Below are 6,000 nucleotides of genomic sequence, written 5' to 3' on the forward strand. Positions count from 1 at the left end.
ACTACTACTTAGTTGACTGACTTCAAAAAGCAGACAAACTGAATTATGTACACTCTATAGTTAACGCTTGTCAGTCTTTGAACAGCATCAATGAAAATCAATTTTCCACTTTCCTGCTCCACCAAAAAAATTTCCAACTTCTAAGATTAAAAATTCAGCTTCTAAGATTAATAGCCTGTGATGAAAAAGTACCTGTGTGGTCCAACATGGCATTCAAGCCACAAGACGACTGCCAGCTGGCCTGGTTACCTTCACAGCACATGCCAGAAAGCTGGTTGACAATGGATATATTTGATCGGAACAGGGCTTTGGTTGTAAATTTGTGCAGTGCTTACCCTCCACATTATGCCATGCAAATGTGCAAGTAATTGCCCTGGCTCTAAAATTCCATTAAGGCTCAAAAAAGCTCCTTTGGAGGAAAATAAGAATTAAAAATAGTTCAAGGAGGGACAAGAAGACTGAAGAAAGGGAAAGCAAGCCACAAGTACAGACTCTGACATTTACAACTTCACAAAAGCAAGTAAAACATTAAGCAGGGAATTAGATTATGTATCTTTCTTGAAAGCTTTCCCCAAGTAAACAGACTTTCAGAAAATTGTTGCTACTACAAGGGTCCCCATTAATGAAAACACAGCCTGGGAAAGAAACAATCTGTCTCCAACACTTCTGATTGAAATGTTTAAATGAAGAGAACTAAACCCTCTACAGAGTCTGGAACAAAATCCTCAAATTTAAAATTAAATTTTGACATGGGTACTGCTATAGTTTAGATATGAGGTGTCACCCGAAAGTTGCTGTTAATGCAAGGATATTCAGAGCTGAAATGACTGGATTGAGAAAGTTCTAACCTAATCAGTCCATCCTACTTTGAAGGGATTGGCTAGATGCTAATTGCAGGCACATGGGGCATGACTGGAGAAGGTGAGTCACTGAAGATGTTCCACAAGGCTGCATCTTCCCTGTTATCATCCTTCCCTGCTTCCTGATACCACCATAAACTGAGCAGCTTTCCTCTGCTGGGCCCTTCCCTTGCGATGTGCTGCCTCATCTTGGGCCCAGAACAAAGGAGTTGGATATCTGTGGGTTGAGACCTCTAAAACCATCAGCACCAAATAAGCTTTTCTTCAGTTACTCTTTTCGGGTATTTTGGTTAAAGTGATTAAAAAACAAACAAACACTAAAACAGGTGCTCAGACAAAGGGGGTTGGGGGGATTAGAGAGACAGTCTTTTAAACCAAGGATGCTGGAACAATTTGATATCAAGAATGAAATTGGATGTGTACCTCATGCCCTATGTAAGAATTATTCAAAGAGGATCTAAATTTAAGAACTAAAACTAAAGACTTTTATAAGAAAATACAGGAGTAGAAATCAGGGATGTAATTAAAAAAATACTTAGAGGTAAATGAGAAAACTGATGCAACATATCAAAACCTCTCGGACAATATAAGGTAGCGCTAGGAGGAAAGTTCAATGCACTGAGCTCATTCATTAAAAGAACAGAAAGTCAACAAATAAATAACCTAATATTATACCTCAAAGCCCTAGAAAAAGAAGAACAAATCAACACCAAAAGCAAGAAAGACAGGAAAATAATTAAAATCATATCTGAAATCAATGAAACTAAAACAACAACAAAAAATCCAAAAAAATTGACAAAATAGTTGGTTTTTTGAAAAAATAAATTGATAAACCCTTAGCCAAGCTAACAAAGAGAAAGAAAGAAAACTCAAATTACTAAAATTTGTGATGAAAAAGAAAACACAGCAGTACATCTTGACCTTAGATTAAGAAATGGTTCCTTAGATATAATGAAAAGAAAAGGCACCAAAATAAAAATAGATAAACTTAAGTTCATCAAAATAAAAACTTTTGTGCTTCAAAGGACACTATCAAGATAGAGAAAGACAGCTTAAAGAAACAGTGAAAATATTTGCAAATCATATCTGATAAGAGTCTATAATCCAGAATACTTGAATATTGAGAAGTGACATCATAACAACATATATCCATGCGATGGAATGTTATTTGGCCAAAAAAACGGAATGAAATATTGATACATGCTACAATATGAATGAACTCTGAAAACTTGTAAAGTCAAAGAAGCCAGTCACAAAAGATCACACACTCTGATTCAATATAAAAATCCAGAACAACAACAACAACAAAAATCCAGAACAAACATATCTGCAGAGAAAAAAGGTAGTTTGGTCATTATCTAGGATTGGTGAGGCTCGGAGTAAGAAATGGAAAGTGACTGCTATTAATTATAGTGCTTCTTTTGAAAATGTTCTAAAATGGACTTTGGTAAAGATTGTAAAATTAAATATACTCAAAAGTGGTGAATGTCATACTTTATGAGAATTGTATGGCATACTTTATGTGAATCATATCTCAATAAAATTATTATATAATGTTTAAAAATTTTAAAAAAGATTTCACAGAAGTAATCTCAATTCCTTTAACATATAGCACTTCTGCATAGATGAGTAAAATAAAGCCCAGTAAAAGGTCCAGCATTAGCACTTCTTTCAATCATTCACTTGTTCATTTATTCATTCAGTAAATATTTAATAAATATTTCAGTAAACACTTAATCTCAGTAAATATTTAATAAGCACATATTATGATTCAGTTAATATTTAGTATTTATTAAGCCATGTATTATGACCAGGTGTTTTTCTAGGCATTAGAGAGAAAGACAAAAATCCCTGAGCATAGGAAGTATACCTCCAGAGGGAATATGGTGGAGAAAATACGCAATATTAGAAAGAAAAATATAGTGTGGTAGAAGAAGATAAGTATTTAAGGAAAATAAGGAGAGTGAGGAAATTAGGAGATGTTAAGAACTTACAATTTTAAGACTAGTGTTCAGGCTAGGCCTCATTTGAAAAGATGACGTCTGAATAAAACAAGAAAATAGGTGAGGAAGTGAGGTATGAGATATATGGAAGTGAAAATAAGTAGTGGATATCACAAAGGCCCAGGTGGAAGCATGCCCAGAAAGACCAGAGTGAAGATGGAGAAGACAAGAAAGAGACAAAGTCAGACAAGTAACAGGAAGCCAAATCTTATAAGGTCTTGGTATTAAAGACATTTTGCAGAAGGAGATGGGACTTTTCATTTTAATGAGATCACTCTAAACAGCGAATTGAGAGTAGACTGAAGAGAAAAGAGCAAAAACAAAGGTCACTAAGGATTTTACTGACATAATTGAGGCAAGAGTTGATGATACCTTGAACTAGAGAGACAGTAGTAGAGCTGTCCAGGTGAAGTTAGATTCTGATATACAGACACATTCATCTAGAGAGGCAGATGGCTATGAATTTGAGACAAACAGAAAAGTCAAAGAAAAATGGTAAGGTTTCTGAACTGAGCAACTTATAAGATGACTTTACACATTAAGTACTAAACACGTATAAAGCACCCAATTATGCCAAATCTACTTTACTGTGTCCTGTAATACTAGAAAATCAGTGATATATCTGTTCAAGATGTAGGTCAGCATGTAATTTACTACAGTTTTAACTATGAGCCTCTATGTAGAATTTTTTTTGGGGGGGAGGTCATTTTAGTCCAATACTTAATAAATACAAAAGACTGAGGCACATCTGTAATTACATAAAATACTAATATGGTACATTTCACTAGGGTCCTCTGGACAAAGAGATGCAGCAATATTAAGCAGAACGTCTGAAGCAGACAGGCACTCACTCTCTCCCTTGTTCAACCTAAAGGAAAATTAGCATCTGTAGAGTCCATTCCAGTCTTGACTATAATCTAACCCAAAGGGAGAGTAGCCTATAAAAAGAACTTCTGACCTTCCCCTTCATCTTCTTTCCTTAACCATGCAAGAGGAAGCAAGTCTCAGATGTGACTGTGAAGGGAGGGTGGTGTGACTATGAGGAAGAGCACGAGAGAATTTAGATTGAGAGTGAGGAAATCCCATCTTCCTTAATGAAAGGAGGCCCTAGAACTTTGAAGGTTAGTACTGACAAAAGATTCTGAAAGATTGGAGAAGACAACCCATAACCCCAGGACCATCTCCTACTACCTCTGACATCTAGTGGTATAATGTGGGAGGGAGGGTTGCTCCTTTTCTGACAGAGACATGTATCACCATTGCAAATGGGCCCATGCCTGAATTTCCCCAAGCTCAGATGAGATAAATATATTCAAAAACTTCAGTAAATACAAGGGAAATAAGTCTAAATGGTCTTTGATGAAGCTTTCTTCTCTTATGCACACAGATCCCAGCCCATTTCACAGAGATCTAAGATAAGAATTGAGCCTATCTTTCTCTTCCCAGCTGTCTCTAACATCAACTGTTTTATGTCCACCTAAACTTAGACCTTTCAAAGTCCAAAACCCTAAAGGACACACAGAGGTCAATGTTACAGATATCTTGGAGGTGCTAGTTTCCAACTATTAAGACACGAGGATAAGGTCATGCTAAATTTGTCTCAAGTCTAAAGTTTTGGCTATTTTGAAAGAAATAGTTTCAAGTATAAAGAGTACTTCAAATCAGGTCTAAGTGTAATTCATTTACTTCTATAAATGTAATACAGTGTTATAATAAAAGACTATATGTTTATATAATAGACTATTATATATATATATATATATATATATATATATATATATATATTATATGATTATGCATTATGACAATAAGTATATATAAAAATAAATATGTATGCATTATTTAATTTTTGGTCACTGCATTTCTCTCAAATTATTTAAAGTCTAAGTTATCATAACCTGGACTGGACTTCCATGGGGTGTTTCCCAAGTGGAGCTTCTTCTTCTCATCTTGATATTTAGCAACATCACTCTCATCAATTTTTAGAGAGGATAGAGACAAATGGACAAGAAAATGGAGATGTTCCTTAGTACAAGTTCATCAATATAAATGATCTGCAGTTAAAATGCCACTTACTTGACTGCAGAAGTTGTTTCTATAGAATTTAATGACATATGACAAGAACCAAGCCTCTAAAATAACTATTAATTTGTACTAAGTACTTCAACTTATTCCATCTGAATCACCACAAATTCTGAGCTATTAGAATACAAATTAATAAAACTGAATACTACTGCATTATCAGATCTGAAGAAATGCAAAGAATTGAGAATCTAAATGTTCCTGAAATATGACAATAAAAAGGGAATAGAGCTGGGGTTGTAGCTTAGTGGTAGAGCATTTGCCTAGCATGTCTGGGGCACTAGGTTCAGTTCTCAGCACCGCATATAAATAAATAAAGGTCCATTGACAAGTAAAAAAAAAAAATTAAAGGGAATAGAAGTTTCCTTGGTCTTGAATTTTATACTATAAACAACTTCAAAAGTGGTAAATTAAAAAAAATGATAAGTAATCTATGACCACTGAAAAAGGATATTACTTTTTCTTTTATAAAATATGTCTGCTAAAATATATTAAGCCCTCATTATATTCTTTAAAAAAAATCTCACATTAATCTTGTATTTAAAAAATCAAAATGTTAATAGGCCAGTTGAAATAAAAAAATGGTCTTAATGGTGACTATTACAATTCTAGAAACAGAATGAGAACTTGCTTTCCTACCACTCATGTGGTTTCCATGGGTCTGGTCTGTGAATTCTTTATTTTAGGTGACAAAAGCATACATTTTTAAGGCATATATATATATATATATATATATATATATATATATATATATAGCAACAGTTCTTTACCAGTTTCACATCAAGTATGTGAGAATCTCTTAAATGCTTTGCACTTTCTTCCCCAAAAATGCACACATAGGCACGACATACAAAATGTTACATAAAATTTTCAGTATTCGCAGATCTCCCCTTAGTGCTGTACTTGATTGATGTTCACATACAACAATCAAAGAATGAGTAAATTTCAAAATTTGTATTTTTTATGTCCAAAAGATGTTTTCATTCCTTCTTCCTACCTTTAATTTCCTCAATTTCACCAACTATGCCTGGCAATATTCAAAACCAGAGTTATTC

This window comes from Urocitellus parryii, unplaced genomic scaffold (assembly GCF_045843805.1).
Source record: "Urocitellus parryii isolate mUroPar1 unplaced genomic scaffold, mUroPar1.hap1 Scaffold_40, whole genome shotgun sequence".
NCBI lineage: Eukaryota > Metazoa > Chordata > Mammalia > Rodentia > Sciuridae > Urocitellus > Urocitellus parryii.